Source organism: Ochotona curzoniae, unplaced genomic scaffold (assembly GCF_017591425.1).
Source record: "Ochotona curzoniae isolate NIBS_2020 unplaced genomic scaffold, NIBS_Ocur_1.0 contig_3432, whole genome shotgun sequence".
Taxonomy (NCBI): domain Eukaryota; kingdom Metazoa; phylum Chordata; class Mammalia; order Lagomorpha; family Ochotonidae; genus Ochotona; species Ochotona curzoniae.
In genome coordinates this window covers 13,653,201-13,672,670 of record NW_024465859.1, presented here as the reverse complement: position 1 = coordinate 13,672,670, position 19,470 = coordinate 13,653,201, and the positions used below count along the sequence as shown (strand labels likewise).

The following is a 19,470-nucleotide window of genomic DNA, read 5'->3' as shown; positions in this document are numbered from 1 at the left end:
CGATAGCTGATGGCCTCCAGCTTAACACTGTTGTTTTTATACGATCAAATGTGCCTCTGCTGATTGTTCAAGCTAGAGCAACAAAGAGACACTGCTGTTAATATCAACATAAAATCTGTTCCAAAGGCCCAGGGCTCAGGGGCTTCCAGGCCTGGGCATAAACCAGACTTCTATTGGTTAATATGCTGCTCATCGTTTGGAGAGTGAGGCTACCCCCTCCATCCTTCCCAGAGAAGCTTCTCTGGCAAGGCATCTATGTCCAATTGCACTAATTGAACACGCAAATGAGGGAGATAAAGAGAGGCTCAGCTAATTGTATTTTTTCATTGGCTTCACAGGACGAAAATTTGTCATCAGTCATGATTACAAACTTCCCCTGTGGTCTCAGCAGCACGAGCCTTAACTGGAGCTGTTCTGAAGTGTCTTGTTTGATGGCACATAACCAAGCTCTTAACACCTTTCTGATCTACAAAGACTTCGGGGGAATAAGATCAGACGTTAACTTTCCTGTTCTTTTCGGTTCACATGATTCCTCCATGCCAAATCTCAAGCTAAAGATACTGTCACATGTGCCATTTCCATCACCATCAGTTTCTCTGTGTGAACAGACCCTCAATGTGGATAGCACTGGAGGCCAAAATCGATGATGGGGTTAGCCTTGGGAAACCCATGACTGTGTCACTCCTCTTTTCAAGGTCAACAGAGTGGAGCACTGGGGACACTCCTTGAAGATCTGTGCAGCTACAAGACTGGTGGCAGTTGATTTTGGTGCAGGTGCAGCAGGAAGAGGATTCTGTATGCTCATGGAGACCAGGGCAGGGACCAGGGCTGTGATGCATTAATTTCTAACTCACAGGGTTCATTACATTTGTTACATTTTCCATCTTTTCAATGGAAAGGCAGATTTATAGTGAGAAGGAGATACAGAGAAAAAGATCTTCCTCCTGTTGGTTCACTCCCCAAGTGGCCACAATGGCAGGAGCTGAGCTGATCCGTCAGGAGTCAGGAACTTCTCCCAGGTCTTTCACTTGCGTGTAGCCTCCCAACACTTTGGGCCATCCTTTACTGCTTTCCCAAGCTACAAGCTGGGAGCTGGATGGGAAGTGGAGCAGTTAGGAAAGGAACCTAGTGCTTGCAAGGGGAGGATTAGCCAATTGAACTATTGCCCCAGACCCTACATTTTCTATCCATACCTACAATACCATAATGTATGTACAGAATACTAAACATATGATTATTAATAAAGGACTATACTACTGTAACAATATAGGAGGCAGAGAGAATCAAGACGGTGGAATAGGGTAAGGACAAGCTTAAACGGATGGAGAAATATTTAATCAGGATGAAGCAGAGAGGGCACACTCCAGGAAATAGGAGAGGACAGAACAACAGCAGAGGGGTACCTGGAGAATGACAGACACAGCAAAGGAACGAAAACAATGGTGTGGTGCTGTAGTGACTGATACTCCAGTGGCATTCTGCTAGCAGCAATCAGAACTCCATCAGCAGCTGGAACTCCATCAGCAACCAGGTGGGAAGGGACTTTCACTGGGAGCTCGGGAGGTGAACCCAGACAAAGAACTGTCCATCCTCCTGGTCTGTTTGATTTGACCAGGAGCAGAGACAGAGCAGCAGATCCCAGGCGGGCAGTGTGGAAACAGGGTGGATTTCACAGCCCAGTCAGCCCCCTAGAGCTGAATTGGGCACCATTTTGCTTAAGGAGGCAAAGGCAAGGGAAAGGACTGAGCATACGCTGAGCTAGGAGTGAACTCATTTCTGACTCAGTGAATTGCAGCAAAGCAGCATTCTACAAGTTCCACCCAAGACAGGTCTGGGCAGCCCTCAGACCTGATGGCCAGCAGATCAAGAACTCGAGTAGTGGTACGTCAGGCGCCATTTTGTACAGTGTGACAAAAGTTTAAGGACTACAGCAGACAACAGTGAACTGCACATGTGCTGAGCTCGCAAGAACTCACTGAGTTCAGTGGATTGTACTGGTCCCACAGGAAAATAATACCGACTGTGGCACCGTATGGGTCAAAATAGGTCTGTGTGGCACCCAGACCTAATGGCAAACAGGTTCTGGCAAGACCAGCACCACCAACAATCTACCTATTTAGGACACCTGGTGTCTCCCTAATCCTGGGACCTGCTCCAATCGGAAGTGGGAGAAAGGTTGCAGACAGCAGTGCAACCTCAGCATGATATCACAGGAGGTGGAGAGTGGTGAGCCAGGAGCTGGGGCTACAAAGACCATGGTGGAAATCTGACATAAGAACTCAGACCTGGAACTCGCTGGAGGAAGTGGCACAATTGGCTGGAAGCAAAGAGCTGTAAAATTGAACTGTAGACCTGTGGGTGACCCAACTTAGAAACCTGCCCCAAGAAGAAGAATCTGATAACTAGAAGTACAATGACCAAGAGCAAAAGAGCAGACAAAGGTATGATGAATATTACTGAAGACTCTCCTGCAAAGGAGCAAAGCCCTGTGCCAACCTCAGAGTTAATGGGGAAGACATCGAAAATGGGGGACACACAATTCAGAAAACTCATTATAAAGCTTCTGATCAACAAAGAGAAGCACATACAAGAGTTCAAAGAATTTAAGGAATATGTTACACAAGAAATAGCAGCGATAAAGCAAATCAAGGCTGATGTATCAGAAATTAAGAACACAGTAGAGCAAATTAAAAGTACAGTGGAGAGTCTCCAAAATAGAATGATGCAAGCAGAAGAAAGAGTCTCAGGATTGAAGAAATTTCCTGTCACCAGAGGTAAGCAAACAAAAAGCTGGAAGCAGAGCTGGATTAGGCCAAAAAAGTATTCAAGAATTGAAAGACACAATTAGGAGGTCTAATATAAAAGTTATGGGAGTTCCAGAAGGTGCAGAAAGAGAAACTGGTTTACAAATATATTTAATGAAATAATAAGGGAAAATTTCCCTAATCTAGAGAAAGAATTGGGAAACAAGACCCAGGAGGGGCACAGAACTCCCAACAGTCTTGATCAAAAGCGATCTTCACCAAGACACATGATCATCAAGCTCTTTTCAATTGAACATAAGGAAAAGATCCTTAAATGTGCACGTGAAAAAAAATCAATTGATATATAAAGGAATGCCAATTAAACTCACAGGAGACCTCTCACAGGAAACTCTACAGGCCAGAAGAAAATGGAGTGACATATTCCAGATTCTAAAAGAAAAATACCGTCAGCCCAAGATAACATATCCAGCAAAGCTTTCTTTTGTCTTTGAAAATGAAATAAAATTCTGCCACAGTCAAGAAAAGTTAAAAGAATTTGCCTCTTCCAAATCTGCCCTACAGTGATACTTCAAGATGTTCTCTTAACTGAGAAGAGAAATAGCACCCAACAAAACCACAGGCAAATGTAAAGAACACTCCAGTGAAATAATAGAAGACTAAATCAATGAACAACCCATTCCTAAAAGGACAGGACCAAAGTATCATGCATACATATTAACCCTGAATGTAAATGGCTTAAGCTCAATCAAACATCATAAATTAGTAGGCTGGATTAAAAAACAAAACCCATCTATTTGTTAGAAGAGACACACTTCACCAACAAAAATCAGCAGAAACTACCTCTCACGGATTTTGATGTTTTTGTTTTTGTTAGCTTCATCTCTTCAAAACAGTTTCTTCTGATTCTTCAATGACTCATAGATCATACAGTAGCATCATTTTCTTCAAGAAGGTTCTTGACTTTCTTTTGCATTTCTTCAGAGACACATTAGTCATTCAGTAGCATGCTATTTAATTAACTTCATGGTGTTATTAATTTCTCTTTTGTCCCTGATGTTGATTTTGTTTTGTGGCTTTCCATTCAATGGGATGCACAGTAGCTGTATAATGAAGACTGCCATATCTAGTAACATGTTATTTAACTTCATGGCATTGTAAATTTCTATTTTTCTTCCTATTGTTGATTTTGTATTGTGACTTTTCATTTAAGTGAATGTACAGTAACTGTGAAATGGAGACTAACATATCCAGATGTGAGGATGCAATGCAGTACGCATCTCTACTTCCAGACAAAGATGGACTTACAATAAAACTGTTTACTGTATCTTCACAATAGGGTGCTGGACTCTCTGCCGTTGTCCACGCCAGCCATGATGAACATATGACTGTGTATGAAGAACTATATTTTAGTAATGATATGGAGAACTCGGTGTGTGTGTGGGGAATTGGGAAGGGATAAGGGAAATTCCAGGAGCCTATGGAACTGTATCATAAAATGCTAATAATAATAATCAATAAAAAAGATTAAAAAACAGCATGGGGGAAACACTGAAGGGAAACTGAGGAAGGTGAATGGACAGGGCAAAGGGTAGGGGAAACTCCAGACCTACAAAAATGTATTATGGAAAATAATAAAAATAAATTTAAAAAGAATTAAGTGTAAAGCAAATCCAAAATGAACAGAATATTTATCTGGAGCCTCAATGAGCTTCAGAATGCAAATCTTTGTTCCACAGAATTCGGATCACATAGGAATGAAGGGGAAGATGCGGGTAGCCTGGGAGGTGGGCAGGGGGGGGCACTCTGCACTGGGGCCGGGGTGTGCACGCCAGGCAAGTGAACCCGTCATTCTTGACTGCTGCAGGGCACATGCTGAGACAGGGCTAAGTGGCTGTTGGGCAGGACCATGCCCCAATCACAAATTGGTAAGAGGCGGCTGCGACCTGACCCACGTGCAGCACTTCATTTTCGGGGACAGGCTATTGGGAACTTCCGGCCTGAACCCAGAATCCCAGACGTGAGCACCGTGAAGTGCTTTTGCCTCAGTCAGTCCATGTATAAATATGCTCAGCCCTGCACTGCACTGCTTTAATCACAGAATGAGGAGATTGTTTCCCCGGTGGAAGGTTTTTCCCATTCCGCTAATGGCAATCTTGTTGCGCCTGTGTTGTAGATGGAGAATTTTTCCTCCTGTTACTAAAAGCCATTGAGCTTAATGAAAATCAGATAAAAGTAACCACTGGTTGGAGAATGTGGCCTCACACTGTGGGCTAAGGGGAGAGGTTCCCTGGGGGTTTTGTGTTTGCAGTGGGAACCTCAGGCACTCTGCTCTGTGTTAACCAGAAACAAGATCCCCACCACAATTACAGTGCAATGCAAAACATGTCTTAAATTCGATGCTATGGAGTCCCTAGAAAATTCTTTGCAAGCACCCAGGAACACTAAAAAGGGGTTGAGAAGATGATGCACTGATGTCCAACACAGAACACAGGTTCTAGAGGATGAAAGATAAAATCATGACTTTACTATTTACTAGCTTTGTAATCTTGGCAAGTGAACCTCCCAAGCCTCAGTTTACCTTATCCATAAAATGGGAACAATAGCATCCATCTCTTGAAGCATTTGTGAGGATCAGAAACGGATATCATCAAGAATATAGTTGCTCTCCTACTGCCACCATCCCCACCATCTCTGCTGTTATTGTTCATGGTTCCCTGTGTATGTGAGCGGGGATGGGGGTATGCAAAAGGCTTAGGTAGCCCTAGATCACGCACTTGTAGTAGGAGGATGACCAGAGAAAAGCAAGAGTTCACAGATTCCACTGGCAGCCAAATGACTGTCCTTTTTCCTTCTCGAGAGAATCATATTAGTGAATGAGTGGCAGAGGACACAGACCTTAGGAACCAAAAGACCGGGTTCAAGTTGGCCAAGTGGTAGGTAAGTAGGTTTCCCCTGTCTGACGCCTGTGTTTAGGGGGACAGCAGAGAGTGAGGCCTCTCAGGAAGTCAGCATGGTGACGGTGCTCCTGCATCCTATGCCAGATAAGGATGCCCAAACAACGATCAACAAGAGGTCTCTGCATGAAGCTGAACTCAGCCAACAGGGGCTACAATAGGGCTGGCTTGTGCCTATTCTCCCCATGCAAAGTATTGGTATTGCCTTGCTGAGGACGATGACACAAACCATGCCCGAGGTCCCCGGCAGCTAGCATTCTGCTCAAGCAAAAGAAGAGCTAGGAAACATGGTACCAGTGGCTGCCTCCTTTGTATTTTGAGGAGCTGTATTGTAGAGAGTTTGCTAATAGTTCAAGGCAACTACAACACAATGCAAGCTTGCCTAACTAAGCCAGCTCAAAGTTTAATTACACACAATGGCTTGCGTGCTTTCCTTTCCCCAGCGGCCTCATGCATATTCATCACTGCAATTATGGGAGTGAAAAAAACTTACAAGTAATTATTCCATGTTCCCCATCTTTCACATGCCTAGAAATTTTGCATAATTACTGTTGAAATTAATTGCAAGTTAGTTAATTTTACACTTTGTCCTTTCAAAACCTAATTGAAAATTAATTTAAAAGACACATAAAAAACCCCAACAACTTACAACAAAAAATACTATGCCAACCACTGTAGCAAATTTGGTTTCTCAGACTTAGAATGTGCTTAAAAATGTGATATGACTACTTGTAATCTGTGTACTGGGTTCTGCATGTCAAACTGTAATAAAAAGTGAGAAGTCACATCTCTATTTGTCTATTTCTAGACAAGGAGTTGTGACGGAGAGGGAGGGTGTCCTGCTAATGGTCTGGCCGTGAGTTTATCATCCCATGCTTTGGTAACTGCATCTCTGGTCCCCAAAGACCAGTGGGTGGTTTTCATGATTACCTCATTTCCCTTTTACCATCCAAGATCCCTCCTGGTGCTCGTTTTCAAGCCCTAACTGCAACCTGGCAGGTAACACACTTCACAGCTCTGATTAGCAAAACAATAGGAAACAATTTTATCTTCCCATTCCGTCAGGGCATCCTGATTTCAAAATTCTTCTATTCTAGCTAATCCCACTAATGCAGTTTCTGGGATCTGTTCTGCATGGGACCAGCAAGGAAACAGTCAAGTACCTACTGTATGACACTCAATTCTATTTGTTTATTACTATATATAATTTTGTACAGTGAAGAGAGACAGAAGATAAACCATCGCCTACAGTTCACTTCTCAAATGTCAGCAAGAGCGGGGGCTGGTCCAGATTGAAATCAGAAGCCAGAAAACTCAGTCCAGGTCTACATGGGTGGCAACAACCCAAGCACTAGGCACTTGCTTCCTCCTGGGATGCACATCAGCCAGAAGGCGCAACCAGGACAGGAGGCAGGACTCCGATCAGCAGGTGTCCCAAGTGGCACCTTAACTGATACACCAAATGTCTGGCCCTGCACTTGATTTTTTGTCACTGGCATTAACTTCATTTAACTATTGCACTTAATAATTTTAACCAGCCATTTAACAATCCTTCAATCAGCTATTTCTTGACTGACTGACTCAATATTCCCCGAAGCTCACTTTTACGAGAAAGCAAGGTCAGAGAGATGACATGCAGTCTTTAAATCCATACAATTGGTAAGTTTCAGAACTAGCACTTGGTAACACATGCTTCCTTTCCATGGCACCGTGTTGCATATCAACCCACTATGTTCTACTAGCCATTGTCTCTTGATAACCTGAGTGCCTAAACCCGAGTTCTGGAGCCTGCCTGTTACAGACTGAATGATCATGCTCCCCTACCCCAGGCCAGCCCTGCATCCACACACCGAATCCCTATCTTCCAGAGGGATGGGGTCACGGAAGGTAAGCATGATCAGATGAGAGCATGGCATGGATGTTCTTGGTGGGATTAGTATCTCCATAACAGGAGAAACTAGAGAGCTTGCAAGCTTCTCTCTGTATTCCTAACTAGCCCAATGCGGCCACTGTGGCCCTCTGGGTAACGAACCAGTAGATGAAGACCTTTCTGTAGCTCAACCTTTAAAAATAAATGAAATAAACATTTCTTAAAAGATGCACTAAGTTACAGGATTCAGTGCTGTGTGTGGTTTCAGGCACTCACTGGAGGGTCTCGGGAGGCACTCTGAGACTAAGGGAGGACAACTGCACTGGGAAAGGAACTCACCTACTCCTCCTAACAAAACGCTAATGGGGCACTTACTGTACGAGCAGATACGGCTTAAATGGTCCCACAGAAGAAAAATCAACCTGACATTGAGCGTAAGGGGAGGAGGAAGATGCAGAAAGCCAAATCAGAGCACAAAGAAGTGGATTTTTCTTTTTAGTCTATAAAAGCATCTCCTTTAGGGTGGTTTTAGTCACTGAGCTTCAGTACTCTGAGGATGAACAATTCCTTCTTCAGAAGATTCCCAAGATTCCGCAACTCTTTGGACAACAAGGGCAAATTCCTTATTAGGTAAACTTCCAAGCTTAGGCTCCCAGAACACTAGAGCAGGTGGGTGGACTTAGAAGCCAGGGTTGGGAATCAAACCAAATTATTTTGATGTGGGATGTGTTCAAAACACTTGCCTCCCTAAGTACAGTCTGATGTGAATGAGTGCCTACCCTGCTTTGACTCAAGGGTCCATTATCTACTCCTCCTGGAAGCCTGCCACGACCTTCCTGATGAGGACAGTTCCCCTTACTTGCGGCCACCTGAATTTTTTTTCAACTTGATGACGGTCAAGTATTCCTTGGAATACTGAATCATAATTTCATCCCAGGCCATGATGCTGGGCAGCAGCAGTGAGCACAACCACTCAGAACCAAGGTCACAAGGAAGGCGAAGCAACCAATACTTTTCAGCATTCTGTGTAGCTAAGCCAGACTTTGGCAAGTTGGCTGCATTGAATATATATTTTTTTCTTTCTTAAAAGATGATTTATTTGCTTGAAAGACAGAGTTATACTCAGAGAGAGAGGGCCCCCCCCACCCCCAGACGGGGACTTCTTAAATCGTCTGGCTCATTCCTTCTGTGGCCTCAATAGCCGAGACAGCCTAAGATTAAAAACAACAGCCAGGAACTCCATCTGGGTCTCTTATGCTGGTTGCAGGGGCCCAAGTACTTGGACCATCTTCCACTGCTTTCTCAGTGCATTAGCAAATAGCTGTACAGGACATAGAGCAGCCAGGCCTCCAACTAATGCTCATATGAAATGCCAGTGATGATGTAGTGAATTAACACACTGTGCCACAATATTGGCTCCTTGACTGCATTTCTGACTCAATGCTTTCAATACATGATGGGTGCACTGGGGTGTGGCCCTATTACCAGACGAGGAACACAGGTAGTTATCCCACTTCTGACAAAGCCACTACAGTTTTAGTTCCATCTTTGTTTAGCTTTCTCCTGCCTCAGGAAATGTGCTCCTTAAAGGACCACAGTGGCTTTGCTTTTATTTGTGTGTGTGTGCTCCATTCTAGCAATGATGATGATAACAACAACATCAACCACAGCAGGTGCAATGGTAAAGACGGTGGCAGCTCACACTTAAAAAGTATTTGCAGAGATCTAAGACTTTAGGACTTTAAACTGATCTTCATTTCTGGATAAACAGAAATACAAAAATCATTCCCCTTGGAGTAAACCAGCTGAATAAATGAGATCATTTCGAAAACCCAGTGTTTCCAGGGAAGAAATTTTCTCTTTTAAGACAGCAACACTTGCCTCTAAAAATAAAATACCCCATACAAGATTCACTCAAGTCACAATGCCTTTAGTCTTCCTGAATGCTGAAGGGTATAGGGACTGGCAGAGTTCAATGCCACTCTCTTTAGACATTCTAAAGGCACAACTCTGGGCTCAAGTTCCTATAACATAATAAAGCCAAGGGTTTTGGCTCCTCTTAAGTGGCTAATCAAACAGAAAGACAATCCTTCATTTGAAAGCTCTCAAAGCCTTCAGCTCAAGAGGCAGACCCTAAAGAACTGAGTGGGAACTGCTGCTTAGGTTAAGGCATGGCAAATGCCTTGTGTGTTGAATGGGGAATTTGGGTAAAACCATGTAGGCATGGGGAATTATTGATTCTTCCCTTAAAAAAAAAAAAGGCAGACTGACAGTTATATTTGCATGGTCTTAGCAGAAGGAAACTGTGTGTGGGTAGCTAAAGGGCCTCCCATACGTTGTTAGCTAGAAATATTTAATGGATTAGGGCTGTGTGTACTGGCAGACAGACCTGATTTAAGTTTTTCACATGATATAAATTCTCCAGGGTAAAACCCAACACGCTGGCATCATTTCAGGTTAAGGCAGGAGATAAAACTGGAGTAATTCAGGCTGCTCCATTCATCTCCAACCAAGAAATAAAGCCCTTCCTTAGAGCTTATTGTTTGAGGATTAGTGTATGTAACGCGGTGCCACCCTGAATACCGATGAGGTGGCCCCTCACTTCACAGGCATCTGGTACCCCATCTCAAAGCCTGCAGAGTCCACCATTCACTGACAACTGGTCTGACAGATGGCATGCAAAGGACACCTCAAGGCTGTCCCTGCCCTCACCCCCTCTCTTTTTTCCTTCTGATCGTGTTAAAATCAGGAGAGAGGAAATGTATTTTCTCCAGTTCCTTTGTGTCTTGAAATAGGAGGAAAATGCATTTTCTTCCACTTCTACCATTCTTGGCTCAGGTCGCAGATATTAAATAACTCCGAGAAGCCAGATGCATCCTATCCCTGCCAGAGCTTAGACCGCAGTCCCGCTACCAGGCAGCTGAGAAACAGCAGCGATCTGCCGGCATTTAATTAGCTCTGCGTTTTGAATGGAATCGACTTTTTTTTTCTTTTGGTGTGGACATTCTGGTGAAGAGTGTCCCAGGGACTGTCTTGATCCAAGTGACACCTGATTGATGGGCTGTCCTTTTCAGACAGCAATGCTTGCCTTTAGAGACAAATGTCCCCCCCACCCAAGTAGCACAACGTAACTTCCATTTTCTTACTGGTCTCTACTTTAAAAAAACATATTTAATTTATTTGAGAGGCTGAGTGACAGAAAAGAGATGGAAAGACTGAGATCTTTCATATGCTGGCTCATTTGGGCCAAAAGCCAGGAGTGCAGACTTCCATCTGAATTTCCCACAAGGGTGGCATGACCCAGGTATTGGGGCCATTTTTGGCTCCCTCCCCCAAAGGTACATTAGCAAGGGACTGGATCTTAAGTGGCAACTCAGACTGGCATTCTGATAAGGGATGCTGGTATTGCAGGTGGTGGCTCAAGCCCACTCACTGGTCCTTAATAGTAGACAAACAATCAAAGTGTCTGCCTTCTATACACACATGAGTATTAACAGGAGTGCACCTCTGGTTCTCCAGTCCTTCCTTTCTCAGTGCCTCCACATGGCTGCTTGGTCAGGTGGCCTGGGTAACAGAGGAGGGGAGCCACAGGAAGACTCTTGAGCATGCTTCTCCTTGACCTGACAGAACAAGAGCCGTTGTTCACACCATGCGCCTGGCTTTTGGAGTTATGAGCCACTTTCTCTCTGTTGTTTTGAAATGTTTAATTCCAACTTGGCTGCTCTTTACACACACCAAGCCTTAATAAGGAAAAGCTACTTGAATGTTCTAAAGGGATTAGATGGTGAGACTCTAGGGCACAATTGAGGATCAACTGGAGCAACATAAATGTCCAATAATGGGGTTTTAAGGGATGCTGAATGCTATAAGCAGTGGTGAGGTTTGGCTGTGATGGTAGCGTTCACAGTGTGCCTAAAGTCCACAGTTAACAGGCTCTGCAGGACTAAAATGAAATGCCATTACCTTTTTTTACATGATTCTTATTGGAAAATATTCAACATCTCACCACCCCAGCATCCTTTATCCTAAATTCTACTACAACTACTATTAATGATGACAATAATAATGATAATAACCATGGTAGCTAACATTTACCAACGGCTTTCCATATTCCAACATCTTTACGAGCTGCTGTATATGAACTAGCTATCTCATTTCCTTTTATATAGCAGTCACTATCACATAAGTATGGTTATTCCTATTATTGTACAGATGGTAAGACTGAGGTTAACAGGAAGTGATGCAAGCCTAGCTGGCTATCTCTAACTTGAGCCCTTTCTCATAATCATGTTAATCTACTGCCTCCTCTTTTTGATTGTAAATCTGAGCAAGCAGGCATCAGATCTTGTTTATCATGGCATTGTTGTAAATAGTGCTTAGCAAAAGGCAAATATCTTGAGATAAACAGTATTTGCTGACTAAATGAATGAGTCAAGGATGATGGAAGTTTACAGACCTAGGGGTCCTATTGGTCCTAGTTGTAGATAAGGAAAGACTTCCTTTTCCATGTATCCTTAATTTCTTGGTGGTACGGGTGTGTCCTGAGACAACTGGACTAATACTGGGTTTGTGGCCAGTCCTGTGGGCTGCTTTGGGAAGTCATGGAGATCCAGAATGGAACAAACCGGGACTCCAAGTACCCAAGAGAGAACTACAGAGCCAGTAGTGGCACCAGGCTTCAAACAGACATGCCCAGTTATGGGCACTGGGGGGTGGACACTTAGACATTATAGTGGGCATGAGATGGTTGCCAAATGTTGCTGAATTTTTTCCCTTCCCAGATACACAACAGGGATTACTTACCCGGTCCCTTCACAGCTAGACCTGATTCTGTAACCTCCTATGGCCAAATGAAATGAGAGGGCCTAGCTCCCTAGGTGACTAAAATGAGAAGAGCTTTCCCTATGAATCCATAATGGATATGCAGGGTAAGCCAGAAACAAATCAGTGTTATCAAAAACTGGTGAGAATATGGGCCTGACTGCTACAGAGGGATCACTATATGAACCAAGGTCCCTACAGCCAAGGAGCTTGAATTATAGCAAAGCATCAGGCCACACGCAAAGGAAATGACAGGTGAAAAAGGATGAACAGGGAAGCAAGCAGATGCCAAGTGAGACACTAAAGGATTTATGTGAGTTACTTCATGACCTCACAAGGTCCTCATTTTAAACTGGGGATATTTAGCAGGGACACTGAAAGGTTATGTCATATTCTCATGGTCTCTTGGCCAGTCTGTGGTAAAGCTAAGATTCAAATCCAAATCTCTGACTTTCAAAGCCTCAAGTTTCTTCCCAACTATAGCAGGTCTCTTGGCCGGGGCCAGAGAAATTGACTTGAAACTGCACGAGACCACTGTCTGCCACAGTTAAAAGGGGTTGCCAAGATCAGGCACAAAGCAGTGACAAGGGTGAAGGTGCCCAGGCAGGTTTGTTGAGGGAAAAGGGGTTCATTGCAAATTAATTCTTAAAGTAAGTGATGCTCAAGAAAGAAGCTAGAGGCGTTTGTGGTAAGGTATGGCACACAGAGACCCTGCAAAGGTGGCAGACAAATGAGGGATCTGCCTTCACAGAGAGGAGGAAGTGGCAGAGGCAGCAGTGAGAAATTTTAAGACAGAATGTTCTGCTTTTGGAGGCACAGTGTGCTCCCTGGCAGGAGTGAGAAGAAGGGACAAAAGCAGTTTATGAGAAATTGCTCCGGTCACTGTATATAGGGTGAGCTACAAAGAAAAGAGCGAGGGGAATCAGGGTGGCCATCTGATAAGCCGTTTTCATGGTCAGGCAAAAGGAAAGTAAGACTGTATTAGGACAGAGGCTGGGGAAATGGCCAAGAAGGAAAGCAGTCACAAGGGTAACCCCTGTTCATCTGTGCTTTCGATGTCCACCACAGTCTGCGAATATTAAGTGGGAAGTCACAGAAACAGGTAAGTCTTAAGTTTAAGTCATGTGTTGTTCCGAGCAGCACAATGGAATCTCATGCTGTCCTACCTGGGATGTGAATCTTTCCTTTGCACAGCTCATCCATGCTATATGTGCTACCCCACCCCATTAATTTCTTAAGGACCTTCGTGATGATAAGGTGCACTTTTACCATATTGTAATGTCATGTTCAAATTACCTTTGGTTTACTGAAAGTGGGTTCCCTAATACAAGAATAGTGATGCTAGCAATTGTGTTACAGTGTTTTGTGATGACTGTTCTGTTTTATTGTTAACTATAAATTGTTGTAATTGGTGAATGTGTATAGGAAAAAATAAAATGTGTGTGTGTGTGTGTGTGTGTGTGTGTGTAAGATCTGGCACCAGTCACAGTTTCAGGCACCCACTGTGCGTCTTTAGGACATATCCTTAGGTACCCGAAACAAGGGGGCTTCTGTACTGTGACAGAAGAGTGAGTTAACAGCTAACACATGATAGCTCTGCTCTAGGAGCAGAGTTTGTGGATTATTTAATCTCAAAAGCTTGATACTATCATAGTCCCTATTTTACAGAAGAAACAAATGGAAGCTCAGAGAAGTGAAAGCATTTGCTCAGAGCCACATCCAGGTGGTACGCACATCCAGACTTGAATCCACTTTGGCTTGGTCCTAAAGTCAATGCTCCAAACCCCTCAAATAATAATGTGCCTCCAGCCCCAGGCCCGGGTGGTCCAGGTCATGTGGCTGGCAACACATGGCAGGACTCTATTTCAGAAAAGAAGTCTCCATCACTCTCTCCAGCAGGTGCCAGGAAGGTGATATAGCTAACATACTATCTCTGTTGGAGCTTGCAAAGGAAGGCATCACAGTCAATGTCCCATCCTTGATCGAGGTTCCCAAAGAGTGTGAAAGCGAAGAGAAGAAACCCTTATTCTACTCCCCAGGTATGTGCCTTGTGGCTTTGCTTTGAAAATCAGGGCAGCATCAGATCTTATTGGGATGCTTTGTGTGTGACCCAAATGCATTTAGATGGCACGTCTGCCATCTCCTCTGCTTTGTGGTCAACCAAAAAGGCTCAAAATTGGATTTTTCAACAAACCACTTCTCCTTCAGTCCTCTTGCAGAGGAAAAAAAAAGTCAGGCCATAGGCTTCTGAAATGTCACCACTGCGCTGGCACTTCTATCATTAGGTGGATCTGAGATTGAAAGACAAGTGGAGGACAGAGGTGTTCTGCGTGCCCAGGTCGTCTGCTGGTTCAAGACTACAGAGCTTTGAAAGAGGTTTTCTCTGACAGCTGCCTTTTATAGCACAAGTGCTGTTACAGCCTGATTGTTCTGCCAGTGCATTCTTGAAATTCTATTTTTATTTTCATTAAAGTCACAGGCACAGACAATTTAAAGAGTCAACTGGTTGCATGATCTTGATAAAAGAAATGGCCTCCTCTGACCCTCATCTCTCAAAGCAATCATTTTCTGCTCTTTTAGTTGGGTTTTCTGAGAATTTAACTCTATACCTGTAAATTACATGCTTATATAGTGCTACTTCTTGAGTTTTCAGTCTTAAGAATTATCTGTCGCTTTCCCACTCTGGAAAATAAGAATTCAGCTCTATTGTATCCCTATCTGGAACACTACACAAGCACTTTTTTCAAGCCCATTCCTTAGATGGTGATTTTAGATAATTAATTCTTTCATGATCCTGATCAAGCTAAATGCTAATTTAATACATGCTGTTTAGAGCACTAGGATAGCACACTTTAAATACTTATCCTCCTGACAAAACTTGAGCGTGAACACAGCCTCAGCCTTTGCTCACATTTGCTCAGTACAGGAGGGAATACCCTTTATCCGAAATGCTTGTGACCACAAATATTTTCAGAATGTTTATATATTCTTGACCCCCTGGTCCTTGCTAATCCAAAAGTCTGAAATGTTCTGAAATGAGGAAAATTGGAGCAGAAAGTTAGCACTCAAAAAGTTTTCAGATTCAGAACATTTTGGGTTCACATTTGAGAATTAGGGATGTTCAATCTGTAGTCCATATATTTGCCATTCATCCAAACTCCCAAATTTCTCCCTTTCAATTGTAATTGTCACTGTTCTGTGAATACTTTCATATCTGCTAATATTCTATCAGTGACTTTTTATAAACGTCTCTCCAAAGCAGGTGGACCGACCCCTGACTGGAAACAGGGACCCCTCCGCCTGATCCAAGGGAAGACGCTGCTGCTGTGACCCTGGGAGGGCCCCTCATTGCTCCCTTGGGGTGCCTGCTGCTGCCACCCTGGGAGGGCCCAGTCGTTTCTCCCTTGGGGACATCTGCTGCTGTCACCCTATGAGGGCTCCTCATTGTCCTTGGGGATGCTGGCTGTGGTCACCCTGGGAGGGTCCTCCATTGTCACCCTGGACATCCTTTCACTTTTGCAGAGGTTGAATCTCCACCTTTTCATGTTTTATGCTTTTTATTTGAGGGGCTGACTTCTTCTATTTTGGTCAAGCAAGTAAAGGTACTTCAAAAAGTGCATGGAAAATGAAATAAAAACAAAGTTCACTGTGGTACAAAACGTTTTAAAAACCATGACTAGATTTTTTTATATTCTCCATGAATGTTTAAATATCTTGTAGTCATTAGTCACTCCCTGAAAGGCATGTATGGCAATGATCTTTTCATAATTTCTGAAAACATACTTCAGATTTATTTCACAAGTTTCTCCTTCTTCCATTTGTGGATTCACACCTCATGTTCAAGAGTTTCTCCAGAGCCTGGGGATCCTGGGTGGGTCTCTTGTTTCCGGGTAGCTGTTGGCTATGGGTATAGCAGTGTGACTTCACTAAAACAAGGCTCACCTAGGCCACTTCACTGCGGGTGTTCAATGTCTTAACTGGCACATTTACCCATACAAGTCTCTTCCATGCTTCTGCATGGAGGTTACTGGAACCCACAAGGCTGTATTCTGAGAACTGCCTTGAGGAAAAAAATTGGTAGTTTCCACATTTATTACCTCACCTTGCAACTAAATGCCTGCTTGTGAAAAAGGAGGGCTTGATGTCTGAGACCTTCTGTACAATCAAGGCTGGTCTCTAGCCTGGGTGTGGGAGAAGCAGGCTTTTCAGGGTAATGAGACAAGGACACGTGTTAGCTTCCTCAGGGAACAGCCACCCATCTTCCTGCTTTTAGCATCATCATGGTGCTGACCCCACGCCTTCTGGAGTAAATGTAGCTATGCTTGGGCTCTTGGGGCCAACTCAAGATGCTGTCTGATTTCACTAAGTCCATTTCTTCATCACATTTTTTGTTCTATTTCTCCCCTTTTCCTTGTATGTTTATCGTTTAAGGAATCATTTTCATAGGAGGAAGCAGAAAAAAATGTGTTTAGTTGTCATTTTACAAACTAGAAGGATTTTTTTTTAAGATTTATTTATTTTTATTGGAAAGTCAGATTTACAGAGAGAAGGAGAGAAAGAGAGAAAGACCTTCCATTCACTGGTTCACTCCCTCAAGTGGCTACAACTGCTGGAGCTGAGCTGATCCGAAGCCAGGAGCCAGAAGCTTCTTCCTGGTCTCCCACTTGGGTGCAGGGTCCCAAGGCTTGGGGCCGTCTTTGACTGCTTTCCAAGGTCATGAGCAGGGAGCTAGATGGGAAGCAGAGCAGACAGGACATGAACCAGTGCCCATATGTGATGCTAGTGCATGCGCCATGGCGCTGGCCCACAAACTAGAAGCTCTTCAACTTATTTTTCATTGGATTATTTTGTGACATTTAAAGGATATTTATTGGGCCCAGTGTGGTGGCCTAGCGGATCAAGTCCTCACCTTGAATGTGCCGAGATTCCATATGGGCACTGGTTCTAATCCTGATAGCTTCACTTTCCATCCTGCTCCCTGCTTGTGGCCTGGGAAGGCAGCTGAGGATGGCCCAAAGCCTTGGGACCCTGCACCCATGTGGGAGACCTGGAGGGAGTTCCTTGCCCCTGACTTTGGATCAGCACAGCACCAGCTGTTGTGGTTACTTGGGGTGTGAATCATTGGGCAGAAGATCTTCCTCTTTATCTCTCCTCCTCTCTGTATATCTGACTTTGCAATAAAAATAAAATAAATCTTAAAAAAAGGATATTAATCTATTTACTTTAAAGCAAGAGTGACAATGAGAGCGAGACAGGTGGGGAGAGGGAGAGAGAGTGAAAGAAATCATCCATCAGGTGGTTTACTCCCAGAAGCCAGGAACTCCACTTGAGTTTTCCTGTAGGCAACAGGAGCACAGACACCTGAGCCATCTTCTGCTGCCTTCCCACGCACATTAGCAGGAAAGTGGATCAGAAGCAGAGCAGTGGAGGTTGAACTGGTCCTCATATGGGATGCCAGTGTTACACGGACTGCTTAACCAGCTGTGCCACTATGTCAGCCCTACATTAGACACCTTGAAGGTGGACAGCTATTGACACCTCACAACTATTTAGCGTACTTAGAGTTTCAAATAAGTGATACTCAGTGGAATACAGTGCATCCTGAATTGAGGATACTAGGCTCTTCCTGATGTGAGAAAGGAACAAGGACCAAGAAAAAGAGCAGTTAATTCTGGCTTTGATTCCTACTCAGTGTTACCCTTGGCCTCATGTAGATACAGGATAACAACTATCAACTACATCCTTTTAGGATCCTTAGTAGGATCAAATAGGATAATGACTGCAAAAACACTTCAAAAGCATAAAGCGCTACCGAACCAAGGCTCTGCTGTAACTTAACAGTCTCACTGTCAGCTAACATTACCCTGGCCCGTCTTGAAGAGGGACAGACTTGTCTCTGGGGACTGTATCATCGCCCTTGTGCTACTCTAAAGTGTATCTTCTCATGAAATGGGCACATGAGGAAGTAAGGCATTTCTCATCTCACCAACACTACCCAATTGGCTAGCACAGCCAGCCAGATTCTACACTCCCAATAAACACATCCAGAGCCCAAGAGAATGTGGCTGGGAAGAGGATGAGACAAGACTCTTCAGTGGAGTCTTTTCCAAGCCTGGCTCTGTTTCTTAGCTGACTACACATTCACCTTGCCAGAGGTTAGAAATAAAGGAAGAGAGATCAAACAGATCCAATCCACAGACAACAAAGCCCATGAAAAAGAATGAACTGGTAGTGCTATTCCATGCCTCAAAAAGATTCCTGCTATGTATTAAGTGACAAAAACAAAATACATGGCACAGGGCAGGCATTTGATTAGGATTTATTTGGGATGCCTGTATCACCACATCACAGTGCTTTGGTTCAAGTCCTGGTGTTGCCCTGGACTCCAATTTCTTAATGATGTACAATTCCAGGGGCAGCAGGTGGTGACTCAATTAGTTGATTCCCTGCCCACAAGTGGGAACTTGACTCAGTTATAGGGTCTTGGTTTTGGCCTGGTCCAACCTTGACTGTTGTGGTTACCAGGAGAGTAAACCATTAGATGTTTTTCTCTGCCTCTCTGCAACCAGGGTAGAACTGTGAGTGATTCCATTTGCACAAATAACAAACCTTTATACATGTGTAAGCGTTGAACTACACACCTACATGTAGGTTAGTGATACAGTGATCTACGGAAACAGACATACAGAGGAAAGGTCTGACTGCATTCTGTGCAAACCACAGTAGCCAGTGCTACGGGATAGGAAGGACCCACATTGTATTTTATGCATTTCCAATGTGGTTGACCTTTCTCATAATGTGCATATATTATTTCTGATCATAAAAAGCAGGTTAAATGTACATTTAAAATCTAATACAGAAAACAGAATCTGAGAAGAGAAGTCATGGTCTTAAGAAGCCAGAAAATGATGGATGGCAGTGAAGAGGCTCTAAGAAAGAGGCAAGACATGAAGGGTGGAAGCAGGACACACACTTCTGCGAGAGACATGCTAGCAGGTGTGTCTCTTTCTGGCTGGCAGCCACAGTGAATCCCCTCAGACTGTAGTGAGATGGATGGGGT

General features: G+C 43.8%; 1 protein-coding gene across 2 annotated transcripts in view; it reads right to left on the bottom strand.

The window, feature by feature from the left end:
• LDLRAD3 (low density lipoprotein receptor class A domain containing 3) overlaps positions 1-19,470 on the bottom strand; it is a 243,042-nt gene that overhangs the window by 25,053 nt on the left and 198,519 nt on the right. The gene's annotated exons all lie outside the window — the stretch shown is intronic.